The sequence below is a fragment of the Dermacentor variabilis genome, chromosome 6 (genome assembly GCF_050947875.1).
Source record: "Dermacentor variabilis isolate Ectoservices chromosome 6, ASM5094787v1, whole genome shotgun sequence".
In the NCBI taxonomy this organism is placed as follows: domain Eukaryota; kingdom Metazoa; phylum Arthropoda; class Arachnida; order Ixodida; family Ixodidae; genus Dermacentor; species Dermacentor variabilis.
The window spans coordinates 13,032,827-13,050,546 of NC_134573.1; positions in this window are offsets into that span (position 1 = coordinate 13,032,827).

The window sequence follows — 17,720 nt, forward strand, 5'->3', positions numbered from 1 at the left end:
CTTCCTGATTTCGTCGGGATGGTGGCATGTCGTTATTAGGTCGTCTAGATGGTCTTTTCGTCATTTTCATCGGCGGCGCAGGATCTTCGTCAGTTCGACGAACAGCAACTGCACCTGCATCGGTTGCTGCTTTTAGTTTCCCGGATGTGGGCTGACAGACCGGCCCCGGACTGGGCCAGTGTATGATCGGCGCTGCGGCGACAGGTAGAGGCCTGGTGACGGCGAACGGGAAGGTCGTCGAGGGCTCCATTGAGTTGCGGCGAGGCAGTCGGCGATATCGCGAGGTCGTTCGCCAATCTGTGGCCGCGGCGCGTGAACGGCGAAACCTCGCAGTCCCATCTCCCGGTATAGGCATCGGCGGACACATGGCCGGCTTCTCCGCAGTGGTAGCAGAGCGGGCGCTGGTCGGGGGCGCGCCAAACGTCAGTCTTTCTTGGAATGCCGTGCGGGTTGACGGGTTGGCGTGCTGGCGGCGGGGGTGGCGGTGGACGACGGAACTGTGTCGTCACTGGGCCCGGCTGTGGGCGCGGAGGGGGAACGTGACGGCGGGCTACAGCGGCGTATGTCATCGCTTGCGGCTGAGGCTGCGGCGATTCAGGGGCTACTCCGAGTTGTTGGAGCTCCTCACGCACGGCGTCGGCAATCGAAGTCACTTGAGGCTGTGATGACGGGAATAGCTTCTGTAGCTCCTCCCGCACGACCGCTCGGATAGCCTCGCGCAGGTCGTCGGTGGGCAGTGACTGAACTCCCGCGTAGCTTGTCGAGTTTGGGCGGCGGTCGAATTGCCGGTTTCGCATCTCGACTGTCTTCTCGATGCTGGTGGCCTCGCGAAGAAACTCGTCGACGGTCTTTGGTGGGCTTCACACCATTCCGGCAAGAAGTTCCTCCTTCACACCACGCATGAGTAGGTGGAGTTTCTTCCCCTCGGGCATTTCAGGGTCGGCGTGGCGAAATAGACGGCTCATTTCTTCCGTAAAGATGGCAACGTTCTCGTTTGGTAGCAGCACTCGGGCGTCCAGCATAGCTTCGGCCCTTTCCTTGCGCACGACGCTTGTAAAGGTGCGCAGCAAGCCGCTACGGAACAGGTCCCACGTTGTCAAGGTCGACTCCCTGTTCTCAAACCACGTTCTGGCGGCGTCTTCTAAGGCGAAGTAGACATGCCACAGCTTGTCATCGGCGTCCCAGTTGTTGAATGTCGCAATTCGTTCGTAGGTCTCCAGCCAGGATTCCGGGTCTTCAGTCGCTGCCCCATGGAAGGTCGGTGGGTGCCGAGGTTGTTGTTGGATAACGGGGGACGCTGGGGCAGCCATTGGGGTTGTCTTCACCACGATCTTTGTCGTCTCAGGTAGAAGTCCGTGCTCTGGGGGCAGTGCTTGCAGTCTGCGGCTAGCACGCTGGTCTTGGGCGATGTTGGTTTTGTCCTCGGGCTTCGGGCTTTGCGGCTTTGCGGGGCCGTTCGGTACATGAACGCACAAGCACCTCCACCAGATGTCACGTGGTGGTGACGTTAAGAACACAGTAGCAATACTGTGAAAGGCAAAACTAGATTTTATTGGGCGAACCTGTGCCCACAAAACAGGCTACACTTATAGCACAACGAAAGCGGCGAACAGAGTCGGCGATCATCGGAAATCTGATCAGCGGGTCAAGCGCGTCGGCTTTTATAGAGCAGTCGTCGAATGTTCCAGACTAATCGTTCGTACCCGCGTGCCTTCCACAAAGTTCTACACCATTCGCGTCACGCGATGAAATCAGATAACACATGGTTCGGCGACAACAAACAGCCGGGTAGAAGCATCGATAACTTTCCAGAAACTTCGGATACATGCAGGCCCGTCCCGCGCTGTGCGATTACATTTGTTTGGCGGCGAAACGTGGTCGCCCGATAAAGATAAGTACACGTGTCAATATTTGCCACACAACAATAATCGTTATCTGTCTTGCTTGCGTTTGCTTCCTTGCAAAGGATTCGCTCGCTACTTTCCTGTCGAGAATGCTCTGTCATACTGATAACGGGCATGCCGTACATAACTTGGAAGTACCGGGCTCGCCGCGTTAAAGAAAGGACACGCGGACAAGACAGATGACGATTATTGTTGTGTGGCAAAAGGGTGTAATTTTTCATAAGAATGTATAGTATAGGGGTTTCCTTGCCTTCTCACGTCACCTCCCCCCTCTCTTATATGGGAACTGCCTCTTCTCCTACCTCTCGTTGTTCTCTTTACAGTTTTATGTGCGTCCTCTCTGTCCTCCGACGTTAGTAGAAAAGGAGCGCCGCAGTTTATGAAATGCTACTCACGGATAGCAGGCTACTCACGGGAGCTACGGATAATTGCAGCTGTCAAGCGGCTAATGTGGCGACGGCCAGGGAGCTCCAGAGGGCATTGTGGACATTAGACGCGGTGGGGCGAAAACGAGTTTCTCCTGTCGCCTTTCTTCTCTTACTCGCAACTGTCATATATATACGCGCTCTGAACCATCCCCCGACGAGGTGTGCGCGATAGTAGCAGTGGGAAAGCAGAGGCAGCAGAGGCAAAGAAAGCTTGGCTTTAAAAGTCCTCTTCTTGATGCGGTCTTCGGTGAGTTGCGGACGTATCCGGGACCTCCAAGAGATCTTCAGAGCCGTTGTGCGCGATGAACTGCGCAAGATGTTGCCTTCGTCGCAACCTCAGGTGTCCTCAGTTACTGACATGATCAAGGGCGAACTTCGCCGGTCACTGGGCGTGTCCGAAGTGCAGCCCGAATCGACGCCTCCCACGCCAGAAGCGACAACCTACGCCGCCATCGCTCACCTTCAAGGTCTGCTTCCGAGCTCACGCCAGGGCCCTGTAACGCAGTGATTCCGCCGTCCGCCGACGCCACCACCAGCTCATCTGTCTGCTGCCATACACCACTACCCAAGGAACACAGATGTATGGCGCGCCCCTACCACTGCCCGCTGTGCTATCACTGCGGAGAAGCGGGCCACGCCTACCGCCGATGCCCATACCGCGACTTACACATACCCATACCCACCAGTACAGCACCCGTAGGAAGGTGGACGGCCTCGCGATATCGCTTACCACCTAGACGCCTCTCAGTGGAGCCCACGACGACAGTCCCGTTCGCCGTCACCCGGCCGCTATCTGTCCCCGCAACGCCGACAATATACTAGCTCAGCCTGGGGCCGGTCTGCAAGCCCATACCCGGAAAACTAAAAGCAGCGACCGATGGAGGTGCGGTTGCTGTTCGTCGAACTGACGAAGATCCTCCGCCGCCAACGAGACGCCACCATCCCGAAAAAATTTGGAAACAAAGAATACGCCGATGAAAGACCACCTGACGACGCGACGTTCCAGCTTCAGGTCAACACTGCGCAGCCGTGATCCGACGCCACTACATAACTGCAACGCAAAACGAAGAACAACCGACCTCGACGTGCTTCTCGACTGCCACGCAATCACAGCCTTAGTGGAGACAGGAGCCGACTAGTACGTCATGAATGGACCCATGGCCACCCAGTTCAAGAATGCTAAGACTGCCTGGGAAGGCCCTCAAATTCGGACAGCTGGAGGAGACCTAATAACGCCGACTCGAATGTGCACGGCAAAGAATTACTGTTCAAGACTGGACTTACCCTGCCAGCGTCGTGGCACCTTCATACCAGCAAGTTGCCCAGACAATCCATGGACGCAAGAGTATGCAATTGGCCGCGCAACAGATCCATCTTTATAGTCATCCGTTTGCCACATCAAGGATTCGTATCGACGAAATCTTCTGCTGCCTATATGAAGAGTTGGCGGAACTTCGGTGCCCTTACTGGGGACGTGAAGAGCACTGCGATGCGGCTTATTCATCCGCTCTGCTTCTTCGTCCACGTTAGCCCTATTACATCTATGTACGCAAGAAAATGAATTTTATTTATCTGTTGCTGTTACCATGTCCGAAAGTTTTGTTTTGCGTGTTCCTTGAGTGCTTTGACGTTGCAGCCTAATTGCCTATGCTGTCCGAGGATGTTGTGCTCAACTCTGGTACGAGCACAATAACCCAAACCCCACTGCAAGGCCCTGTTCTTCATTTCCAGTCTAAGCAATTTCATATGTTCGCGATGTTACAAACAGTAAACACGCGAACAAAAAAAAAACGAAAAAGCACCAGATGGATTTAATCGATTCTGTTGATGACCTCAAGAAAACACGGGAAATATTTAGGAAAATCTGAGAGCTACAGACAAAAGATTAACGGAGGTTTACTGCAAAACTGTCGCGCTTTAGGAATTCGAGGACAAAGAACAGCGCCTTCGCCAGTCGACTGATCAAATTAAAGGTGAAAACGTTCAACTGCGCTCCAAGCAAGCTTAGCTTGAAGACATGCAGCAGCGAGACAACCTTCTATTCTACGGCCTATCGGACACCCAATCAGAGTCCTGGGCTCAGTCGGAGGAAAAGCTGGTCAATGTGCTTACATCCTGGTTGAAAATGTCGCCCTCTGAAGTACTGATCGAGAGAGCGCACAGGCTCGGCGGGTATACGTCGTATAAGTGCAAACCAATTATTGTCAAATTCTCTTCTTTCAAGCTCAAAGAGCAAATACTCAATAACTCATAACTCAATAACTCAATAACCACCACTCGCCTCGCTAGGAAGAAATTGGTCGAATTGGGCAGAATCCAACCCTAAACTCTCAAGCTGCGCTTCAATAAACTGTACACAAGTAAAAAGCGCTACACCTACAATCGCTCTGAAGAGTGCGTGCGTGAAATTTCTCACGCCTTCGCGCCATCGGTGGAATCTTGTTATGCTTCCGTGCCACCCACCGCTGAATAGCTCTGCGCGAGGGGCAATGAATCAAAGTTACCGATCAGTAACCAGTGTTCCATTTGGCTCAGAAATACTTTCAAGACGTGACGATCTTTGCTCTGCTATTGATGCTTCTGACGCCGACATAATATGTCTCACTGAAACCTGGTTATCTGCGACGATCGATAGTAGCGAGTTGTTGGAGTGTAAGAAACACTACAACATTTACCGGTGTGGCGGAGGCGTGCTTGTAGCTGTCTCTGATGCTGTTTAGTCTTTTCCCATCCATCTTACCAAGGATTTTGAACTTGTTTTGGTTGAAATACAAACGTGCTTTAGGAAATTCACATTGGGCGTTTGTTATCGTCCGCCGTCCTGTTCACCCACCTTTGCTAACAGCCTTGATGATCTGAAGCATATGATTACAGCGCGGTATCCGAATAGCCCGTTCCTTTAACTAGGTGACATTAATTTCCCTAATATAGTACGGTCTAATGTGCATTCCTATTGTCATCTTTTATCCAGTGAAGGCGACAGATTCTTGAATTTGTGCAATGATTACAACTTGTCGCAACTTGTAATGCAGGCCACTCGAATTATATCTACTACCATAACATCCGCGATTTAGCACTCACCACTACGCCTGACATTTTCCATCTCATATCGTACCTACCGGGGCTAAGCGATAACTTACTGCTTCATTTTTCTTGGACATGCACTGTGCCTCAGAAAAGTAAATACAAAAATATATCCGGGACCCTAAGCGCGGTGGTTATGATGATATTAACCATGAGCTTTCCGCATTTTTACATAATTACTTGCCTAACTTGTATCATCGCTCTATGAATACTAACTGGAAATTATTCAAAGGAAAAGTTTAATTGCTCATCAAGAAATACGTTCCACACATTGTCATTGCGTCAAACTGGCAATCACCATGGTTCAGTCAATCGTTAAACAGGCTCTGTAACAAGAAAATAACGCATTTTTCGCTTTGCAAAACTAACTGGCACTAAAGAACGTTGGACTACTTATGAGGCCGTTGCTACCGAATACTAAAAAGCTCTTAAGCATTCTAAGGATTCATTTCTAAATACTGCATTACCATGTCTTCTAATTACTAACCCTAGACAGTTTTGGAGAGTAGTCAATAAAAAGGACAACTTAATAATAATTGTAGTAATAATAATAACAATAATAATAATATTTTATTGCGCCAAGTATTACTTTAAAGACTCAAGCGATGAACTAATCCAACTTGGTTAATTGGAAGATGTTCAGAACTCTGTATTAGTTTCCGCTTTTTCCAAAAAAACGTGTGTTCTGTAACTCCTGCCTATCCCGGTAGAGACTTTTTTCCGATGGACCCTACTGTCTTAGATATTGCTGGCATAGAAACAATAATAGATAAATGTTTCGTCATAACATGTCATCGATAACATAAATTCCAAGTCTTTGATCACAACTAAAGTGTACACTGCTATAATACTTTCTAATATATTCCAGCAATTTCTTCAGACAGCCTGCATTCCGGAAGACTGGAAGGTCGGGAAGGTGATTCCCTTGCAATATTTTGGGGATAGCGTTTCGCTATATAATTATCGTACCCTTTCACTTACGTGCATGCCCTGTAAAATGATGGAACATGTCATTTAATCTCACCTTGCATCATTCCTGCTGTCAAACGCATCTTTTACAGACCAGCATGGATTTGCCATGGGATTTTCCTATGAAACTCAACTTTTATCGTTTACACATGATCTGAATTCCATACTTGACAGGTGTTCCATTGTTGATTCTATGTTCCTAAATTTTTGAAAAGCGTTCGGCAGGGTTTCTCAACTGCTTTTTTTAAGACTAAGTAAACTCAACTTTCATCCTAACGTTCTTCAATGGCTGCACTCTTTTCTCACCAATCGTTCACAATTTTTCACAGGTAATAACACTTCCTCTGTCACTTCTGCAGTGTAATCAGGTGTGTCACAAGGCTCTGGGCTGGGACATTTGTTTTTTCACAAGTTTATGAACGATTTACCTGATAGGTTATGCTCATCAATTATTCTTTTCGCTGATGAATGTGTCGTATACCGTGGAATTAACAGCGACTCCGATATAGGTCTTTAGTCCGATATTAACCATGCTCCTGACTGGGCTAACACGTGGAACATGGAACTGCACTTCAACAAATGAATGTACATGCGCGTTTCTCGTCGTAATACTAGACTGCCCTCAATCACCTTAATACGAGTAACCTCGAATCTGTGCCCTGTTACAAATATCTAGGCGCATTTATTTCTTCTAATTTTTCTTGCTAGATGCACGTACACCATGTAACCCGACAACGATAATCACATGCAGGGCTACATGCACCGCAATTTTTATCTTTCTTGAAGTTGTGTAAAACTACTACTTTATAAATGGTGAGTTCGTACTAAGCTTGAATATTGTCACGTAGTAGTGACGGTAAAGAACACAGTAGCAATACTGTCAATGACGAAACTTTTATTGGGCGAAGCTGTGCCCACAAAGATAGGCTGCGCTTAAAGCACAATGACAGCGGCGAACACAGTCGGCGATCTGCCGGTGAAGCGCGCCGGATTTTATGCATGAGCCATCGAAGGTTCCAGAGTAATTACTGGTGGCCGCGTGTCTTCCAGAAAGTTATACACAAATCGCGTCACATATGCAATCAGATTACATTAAATTCGGTTACAAAACGTAGTAGAAAGAACCATCGGTAACACTCGATAAACTTCCGATACATACGGGCGCGTACCGCGCTGAGCGATAACATTTACACCGTGAAAAGCGGTCATCCCCCCAAAATAAACAAGCACACGTGTCACTATGCTGCATCTGTCCGGGACCCCAGTGAAGAGACGCTCATCTATCAACTTCAATCAGTCCAGAACTGGGCACCTCGCTTCATTCTGTCACCGCAACTCCAGCATTACTACCGTGAAAGCAAGCTTATTATTACCATAGATATCACCTTTAAGGCCCCCCGGCGAAGGCAACACACCTCTTTGGCCTCTGCTTCACATAGACGGCACCCCCGGAATGACCCACCGGGGGAAATCGGCAGTCGCCTTTTCCTGCCCCCTCTTCGATCTTTTTATCTTATATTTTATTTTATCTTTTTATCTTTCCTGTCTTCTATTTACTTCATTTCATTTCCAAGTTTCCGGGCGGCTAGGGTTAACCATGAGGGCGTGGCCTTGTTTGGTCATGGTTATATGGTTATAGTAGTTATGTATGGCTAGTGGTTTTTAAAACACTCCCGCGTTGGGCTCCATGGTGGGCGGCCAGCTTAGCTGCCGAACGTATCTGTAATTTAATGGATAGAATCCCCTCTCCAGCAAAACCTGACCGGAGGCCCAAAGGCACCGGACCGAGGTAATGAACTTGAGTGAACCTAGGGATAGCTTTACAAATTTTTTTTGTCATCACGTCTGAAACTGAACAAAAAATTCAAGACATCTCCCCTTTCCTCATCGCCAATGCACTTAATGAGTGTATTGGTGAAACCTACAAAGCAAAGAAAATGAATTCTGGAGACCTCTTGCTCGAAGTTATGACGGCTGAGCATAGCAGGCAGATTTAGAAACTTCAGGAGATCGGCGAGGACAGTGTGTCTGTCTCGCCACATCGTACACTGAACTACGCGAAGGGTGTGATTTCAGATACAAAACTCCTAATGTGCAGAGACGAGAAAATCCAAGAAGCCTTGAGAGATCAGGGTGTTCTATCTGCAAGACGAATTAAATTTAGAAAAAAATGACAGTGAAACTCCGACTAAACACATTGTGCTGACCTTCAACTTCATAACGCTTCCAAGTGCTGTTAAGGCCGCTTACCTGTACCTTAGAGTAAGACCATATTTGCCCAATTCCCGCCGGTGCTTTCGGTGTCAGAAATGTGGGCGCGGATCCCAGTCAAGTCGTGGAAGAGCAGCCTGTGCTAAATCCGGTCAACCAGACCATGGTGATGAAACGTGCACAGACGAGCTGTGCTGTGCAAGCTGCGCGGGTCAGCACGCGGCGTTTTCTAGATCTTGTCCTGAGTTGAAAAAAGAAAAATAAGTGATTGCTTTGAAGCTACGGGAGAACATATCATGCATTGAACCCAAAAAGAGAGTCGCGTTTGCCGATAGAGGTACTTACGCACAGGCTGTGCATAGAGGGCGTGCGCCGCCGACGGTGTCAGTTGGAACCCAGGTGGAGCTGCTGGACAAAGCGTCAGCGCCCCGGCCCTCCTCACCTAGCGAAGAAACAGACGCTCGGCGCAACCCTCTCCCAAAAGGCCCAGATGCTTCTGCTGGGGCTGACTTCAGTCAGCACGCGGTAGAGGCCACGAAGGTCTCAACATCGGTGCCGAAGGACCGCTTTCTTTCCAAGAAGTCGGCACCTTCACCAAGCACCATCAACGTTGAACGCCCAAAGGGCGATGATATGATGGAAGTGTGTCCACCGGACACGAATCAAACAAAATAGTAGGCAAACTAAAAACTCGAGTATTCCCCCTGGAAAAGAGAAAGGGGGTAGACTTCCGGTCATTGTCCATGCCAAGGAGACGTGACCTAAAAGCGTTTTAACAAGCTTTTCGCTCATTTACATATGTCATCTTTGTGACCTTTTACATAGAATTTCTTCGTGAAGTACTTGACAGTCCACATCATCAGATATGGCTACTATTGTGCAGTGGAACTGCCGTGGTTTAAGAACTAATGTTGATGACATTTACGATCTTTTGGGGAATGCTGAGGCTTCTGTTATGCGTTTGCAAGAAGCTCATTTGAAAGGTTGACATAAACAACCTCTGCGTCGATGTAGCATCTTTCGCAAAGACAGGGAACAGTTTTCAGTCGCATCCGAAGGAGTTGCTGTAGTGGTTGCTCAAGGAGTCCCAGTACGTGAACTGAAGCTTAACACCAACTTAGAAGCTGTTGCAGTAAAGATTCAGATAGAAATAACAATAACAGTATGCTCGCTGTACTTTCCACCAGGTAAGAATATCCCAAGAAAAGAAAGAGAAAATCTCGTGAAAGAACTTCCAGAACCCTTCCTTTTATTGGGTGATTTTAATGCTCATAACAACATCTGGGGCAGTAGCCACACTGACGCGAGGGGGAAAATGGTAGAGGAATTTTTAGACAACTGCAATGGGTACCTTTCTAATGATGGAAAGCCAACATATTTTATTGCGAGATCACAATCTACGTCAAGCATTGACCTCTCCTGTGGCACGCGGTCACTTGCTAGGTTTTTTACTTGGGACGTGAGGGAAAATCCACGTGGCAGCGACAACTGCCCTATAATACTCAAGCCAATCGACGCGCCTCCAACAATGCCAGCACGAAGACAGATGGAAGCTGGGTAAAGCAGACTGGCCACTTTTTTTTGGAATGCTCTGAAATAAGGATTGATGATGTCATCGAACTTAATATTGACGACGCAGGCACGTACCCAGGATTTTTTTTCGGGGAGGGGCGGCCCACCACCTCCATCATCATCATCATCATCATGTTTTATGTCCACTGCAGGACGAAGGCCTCTCCCTGCGATCTCCAATTACCCCTGTCCTGCGCCAACCGATTCCAACTAGCGCCCGCGAATTTCCTAATTTCATCGCTCCACCTAGTGTTTTGTCGTCCTCGATTGCGTTTCCCTTCTTTTGGTAGCCATTCTATAACCCTAATGGTCCAACGGTTATCTAACCGGCGCATTACATGACCTGCCCAGCTACATTCTTTCCTCTTGATGTCAATTAGAATATCGTCTATACCCGTTCGCTCTCTGATCCAAACCACTCTCTTTCTCTCTTAACGTTATGCCTAGCAATCTTCGTTCGATCGCTCTTTGCGTGATCCTTAACTTGCTCTCAAGTCTCTGCCCCATATGCACTGGCATAATGCACTGGGAAATGCACTGGCAAATGCATTGGCACTGGACATATTGCACTGGCAAAATGCACTGATTGCACACCTTACTTTTCAATAATAATGGTAAGCTTCCAGTCAGGAGCTGGCAATGTCTGCCGTATGCGATCCAACCTATATTTAGTCTTCTGTGAATTTCCTTCTCATGATCAGGGTTATTTCTGATTAATTGACCTAGGTAAACGTACTCCTTCACAGTCTCTAGTGGCCGACTGGCCATCCTGATCTCTTGTTCCTTTGCCCGGCTATTTATCATTATCTTCATCTTCTGCATAATAATATTCAACTCCACTCTTACGCTCTCTCTGTTAAGGTCTCCAATCATTTGTAACTCGTCTGCATTATTGTTGAATAGAACAATGTCATCGGCAAACCGAAGGTTGCCGAGATATTTGTCGTCGATCTTTACTCCTAACCCTTCACAGTTTAATAGCTTGAATTCTTCTAAGCACGCAGAAAATAGCTTTGGAGAAATTGTGTCTCCCTGTCTGACCCCTTTCTCTATAGGTATCTCCCTGCTTTTCTTGTGTAGAATTAAGGTAGCTGTAGAACCTCTGTAGATATTCTAACGCGAAAGACGAGTCAGTAAGACGAGAAACTATTTACAGATTATATTTACAACAACGGTTGCAGCGCTGACCGGTTAGATTCACAGCGCGAGCCCAGTTCGTTCTTCCTCCTCTTTTCTGGAGTGATGGCGCCTACGCGCCTCGTTCAAACAAACAAATACCTCAAGCATGTAGCAATATTTTCCAAGCTTTTTACGTAAGCGTTCTGTACTCCTTGATTACGTATTGCCTCTACGATTGCTGGTATCTCTACTGAATCAAATGCCTTTTCGTAATCTATATAAGCCACATAGAGAGGCTTATTGTACTGTGCAGATTTCGCGGTAACCTGATTGATGACATGGATGTGATCCATTGTAAAGTATCTCTTCCTGAAGCCAGCCTGTTCCCTTGGTTGACAAAATCCAGTGTTAACGTTATTCTATTGGAGATTATTTTGGTAAATATTTTATATAATACTGGGAGCAAGCTAATGGTCCCATAATTGTTCAATTCTTTAACGTCTCTTTTTTTTGTGGATTAGTATAATGTCTGCATACTTCCAGTTTTATGGGACCCTTGCAGTCGATAGACACTTCTTAGAAAGAGCCGCTAGTTTTCCAAGCATTATGTCTCCTCCATCTTTGATTAAATCGTCTGTTATTCCACGTTATCCTCCCGCTCTTCATCGTTTCATGTCTTGCAGGGCACTTCTGACCTCATCGCTAGTTATAGGAGGGTTTCTGTACACTGTTCATTACTGTTTCTAAGTGAACTATCGTGACTCCTCTGGGTATTGTATACAGGTCAGCTTAGAATTTTTCCGCTGCTTTTACTATATCTTCGAGATTGCTGATGATATTATATCCTTCTTATCCTTTAGTGCACACATCATGGTTTGTCCTATGCCAGGTTTCTTTTTTGATGATTTCAGGCTGCGTTCATTTCTTACGGCTTCTTCAGGCTTTCTCATGTTATAGTTTCGAATATCAGTTATTTTCGCCTTGTTGATCAGTTTTGACAGTTCCGCGAATTGCGTAACGCTGTGCAGCCGCCAGTCCCATACAACCGCGTAGAGCGCAGGACTCTGCGATTCTGCGCTCACGTACTGCGCTCACTGCGAAAGGTTAGAAAAACACCCACATAAGCACAGCAGAGAAGTGGCTACGTGAGGCGGTTCGACCGATAACTGTAGAAGCGTCATTCAAAACAAGTAATTGTTCCCCAGTTCCGGCGGCGTTTTCTCTACTTCCTTGTTAAATAAAAAGATGTTGATCCATAAATACTCTGATAAACAACGGTTAACTTTTTTGTTATTCGCTTTTGCTTGCAGTTTGGTTGTTGCCTTGGCTCTCTCCCTTAGTAGATCGTTTAATTTCTCAACTACTTGCTATTTTTGTTTCCAGTTGCCAATTTTGAACGAAAAGTGCTATACAGTTAGGGAAAAACAGACGAGGTAACGGGCGACAGTCATCTTGCTTATGCGTTCAAGGGTTATTGCAGGGTTTCATGATGGACGCTCTTTCACTATATTTTATTTCCCACTTTACCTAACTCATATCACGTGTATATGGTTCCAGGCATCTGCCAGCGTCGCGGCGAGCCGTAACTCAAGGAAACAATGAAGCAAAGGGATAAGTTAAACGCAATTGGCGTTTTCTCCGGCCGCAACTCGTTCCATGAGAGTACAGACCAGCTGAGTAACAGCCGCATCCCTCTCCTGGTCCCAGGATCAGCCTAAACAAAGAAGGTTGAACCAACAAAAGCAACAGCTATGCGCGTGACGGTTGAATAGATGGTGACAACTGAACCCATCTCGAGTTAATCGCGCGGGTGCGGAATCTACGAGAAAACTGTCCTTAACATTACAAGAGATGCCGATAACTACCGCCATCTAAAAGGAGTGAAAAAGGCAGCATAATGCTGACCGATGAACAGCTGCGAAGTCTCAACATTGATCTGGCGGCGCTTTAGGAATGTGTGAGGAGTGGTGGCGTGGGTGGGGAGGGGGGGTTATGCCACTTGATTTCGAGGGGGGGGGGGCGGGCCCCCCCCTGGGTACGTGCCTGTGACGACGTATGTCATGCGATAACGAAACAAATTTTAGATGCAGCTAAAGACTCCATACCACTTTCACAAGGGAAGCTTCCACGTAGACCAAACCCGTGGTGGAATGATGCATGTGATAAAGATCGGAGATCATGTGATAAGAGCGGAGACCATGCACAAAACTGTGCATGGTCTCCGCTAAACAGGTATCCAACTTTAAAAAATTTATTGTTTTTTAAACAAAAGCACAGTGAGGCTAGAAGGGAAAGACGGATAGCAAAAAGAACATCATGGGTGAAATATGTGAGCTCGATAAACAGGCACAGAGCAAGTAAATTAGTCTGGGAGAAAGTGAGAAAAATTGACGGTGTTCACACAGAAGACACGCTCCCTATATTTGACGAGGAAACGGATCTTAAAGAGCAAGCAAATATACTTGGCGAGTACTTTGCTGGAGTTTCGAGTGACGCTCACTACACTCCCGAGTTTCTTAAGATAAAGGCCACTGCAGAAAAGAAAGATCTTCGGATATCACTGAATGGCACTAAGCAATATAACTGTCTTTTTTTAAAAAAAAAACTTAACCCTTCGATGCGATATATTTAGGGAAAAGCCATTCAGCAGGTCCGGACAACATACACTACGAAATGCTGCGCCACCTATACATGAGCACGTACGACACAATACTTCACCTCTTCAGCAGGTTGTGGGTGGAAGGCTATTTTCCAAAGCACGGAAGAAGGCGATAGTTCAGCCACTTTTAAAACCTGTAAATGCACGCTCTGACCCTAATAGTTATCACCCCATTGCCTTAACCAGTTGTTTAGGAAAAACATTCGAAAGAATGGTTAACAAACGGCTTGTACACCTTTTGGAAAGTAACGGATTACTTGATCAGTACCAGGGGCTTTAGAGTCAATCACCGTACAATCGACCAATTAGTCCGGTTAGAACCAAAAATCCGTGAATCTTTCGTCCAAAGGCAACATTGCGTCTCCGTTTTCTTTGACTTATCAAAAGCGTATGATACGACGTGGAGACATGGTATTTTAATGGACTTGCACAGATACGGAATAAAAGGGCACATGCTTGGTATAATCAAAAGCTATCTGGAGGACCGAACTTTTCATGTGATGTTTGGACCAACTTTCTCCAACTGTTTTATGCAGGAGAATGGAACGCCGCAGGGTGGAGTATTGAGCGTTACACTATTTTTAGTGAAGCTCAATTCGATAACTACAGTTATTCCTTCTTCCTTAATGTATTCTTTATATGTTGATGACATTCAACTTTGTTTCTCCTCTTGTAATATGGCTACTTGCGTACGCCAACTCCAGTTGGGTGTAAACTCTATAGTGCAATGGGCAAACGAAAATGGTTTTAAATTTTGCGCAGAAAAAACAATATGCGTACCTTTCAGTAAATACCGAAGGCTCACACCGGACCCAACATTACATATTAAGGGACAGCAAATTACAGTAAAGAATGAACACAAATTTCTTGGTATGATCTTTGACAAGAAACTCAACTTTAAAGCGCACATCGCTTATGCAAAACAGCAATCTCTCAAATCCATAAATTTAATAAAGCCCCTATCCCATCGACCATGGGGTTCAGATAGAATATGTCTGCTACGCATATACAATAGCTGTCCGGTCACAATTAGACTACAGATGTTTTGTGTACGGCTCAGCTCGAAAGTCCGCATTAGATGTTCTTGATCCGGTGCATCATCTTGGACTACGTTTGTGTTCCGGCGCGTTTCGTATGTCTCTCATACAGAGCTTGCATGCAGAAACCAACAGTTGTCTTTGGAACACAGAAGGCTATTTCTCGGAAACATGCACATTATGAGAGTACTGTCCTGTTCAACGCATCCTTGTAGACTACTATTTACAAGACAGCGCTTTGAAATGAAATGAAATACATTTTAGCACCAAACCCGCAATCACTCCCTCTTTGTTTAACAGGTACCAAAAGCTGAATGCGGACCTATGTTACGACGTAAGAAAAAAATTCTTGCAAGATGAATCTTCTTTTGCTCCTTGGGAGATGAAACATGCGCAATGCGACTTTAGGTTAACAAAAAACATAAAACAAGCTTCACCAAGAGAAGCGTTACTAAGTGAATACTTAGAAATAAAATCAGAATATAATTTCTGCATGAAATACTTTACAGATGGATCAAAAAGCAATGACAATGTATGCGCTGTAGTCACATCAAATCAATTTGAAAAACTAATGAGACTTCCAAGTCGGGCAACTGTATTTACTGCAGAACTCCATGCCATTTCGTTAGCTCTTTAAGACATGCTGAAAAGAGGAAATAATCAATCTGTTATATGTAGCGACTCCTTGAGCTCTTTTCAAGCTCTCGCATCCAGGTTATTATCTAGAAATGTTCTACTCAACAAAATACAAAATCAATACACCAAGTGTCACAAGAGAGCTTTAAATGTCACTTTCTGTTGGATTCCTAGTCACGTAGGAATTCCCGGGAATGAAAGAGCAGATTTTATGGCAGCCTGTACCAAAGAATTGGAGCTACATGATGTTGGTCTACCTTGGCAAGATTCTAAAACCACTTTAAGAATAGCAGTTGAGAAACACTGGCAGAAAGTGTGGGATCAGCAAAAACTTAACAAGCTTCATTGCATAAAACCTATTTTTACGAGAATGGTGGAGTTGTCGCCACAGACAGATTTTACGAGGTTATTTTATGTCGCCTGAGAATTAGTTACACAAGGCTGACAGATAGTTAATTAATAACAAACCACAACCAACATGCCAATACTGCGGTGAAATTTTAAACGTGCTACACATTTTAATAACATGTCCTGGCTTAGAAAAATGGAGGAAAAGATATGTTAAGATTTTTTACGAAAAAAGAATCCCTATCCATCCCATGTTCATATTGAGCGATGAACCACTCGTCCCATATTAAGATACATTTAACTTTTTAAAAGCCACAGGAATCCTACAAGAGCTGTAGCACATTTCATGCTTTATATTTTCACTTGGCCATTTACATCATTTTACCGCATTTGAATAAATAAGCTGATCCGAAAAACATGTGCTTGGCGCATTATAGTCTGCACGGCTGCTGCGCCATAAAAATCCCAAATCATCATCATCGACCATCGTCATAAGGTTCGTATTCCTTCATACCACAATAACCATTTTTACAATTCATTCACCCCAGTACGTCAGCAAGCCTGAATCGCCTTCCCTGGCCTGTAGTTGAAATATCTGATAATCCTAAGTTCGGAGCCGCTTTAACTAACCTCCTGTGTTCAGAAACACAAGAAACTATCATTTTCATCCTTTGTTGAAAGCAACGGCGAAAAGGGTGAGCGCTCACTCTGTTCTCCCTTCGTTTTCCTTACCCCTTCCACCTTCCTTAATGCTCGTTGTCAGCTCCGCTACAAGCCTAAAAAAAGTCGTACATCGGTTTTGTTTAGGGCGATTACAGTGAAGTTATTAACAGCTGCATAAAAACTAGCCTGCATAACCAATCGGCGAGGCTACACACAGCCGGCTACTCGAGCTCGGTCGTAAGGGCGATGTCAAAAACATTGCTCCAGAAGATGAAGAGAAAAAAGCATATGCCTAGCCCTGACCAAAAAGGATGCAAAGCCTCAGTGGTGCCATCCGTCCTCAAGCTTTCCCACAACTTGAGGAAAGTCGCTGCCAGGTTTGGTGTTCCAATGGCTTTCTCGGCGCCACGCAAGTTGACTGGACTGTGTACGCGCATAAGCCGCGTTGACAAAAAGTCAGGTAAAGCGCAATTACCTGCGTATTGCATTGTTTGCTTGGTGCCAGACACTACTGCTCGAGAATAAAATACTTGGCAGTAGTGGTGGTAGGTTAAGAGAACTTCTGGGAGGTATATTACATAAAAGAGAGAGGCGCGAGTTGTATTAGTGATACGCTTGTTTTTATGTTTGACAACGGCATGCAGTTGTTAAAAACGTCGCTGTAATCGCTCTAGACAGCACTAATGTACGCATGCGCATTATTTGATTCACCTTGCTCTGCTGTAACAATTCAGCGCTTCGACTTATCGTTTCTTACTTGCCATCATTGGCCTTTATTTTCCTTTTGGCGCAACAACGTATTCATTAGTTATGCAACAGCTGGTCAGCCGGCCAGTGTGCTGGTAGCAAAAATAGATGAGTTGAAAGAATGACTTGAGTAGCGTAACAGCAATGCATCGGGTAATTTTGAACGCGTTAAAGTGGCGACATGGAGTCTGGGGGCAATGAGTAGGGTAGATGGAAGAAGGCAGCCTGATCTATAAAAGAACGTTAGTCTCAATAGTTTGATGTAGCCGTCGTCGCGAAGGTGTACAGATGTGGCACGACCCGTGTGGTCGAGGCACCGAAAAGGTATCGTGGCGCCTGGGAC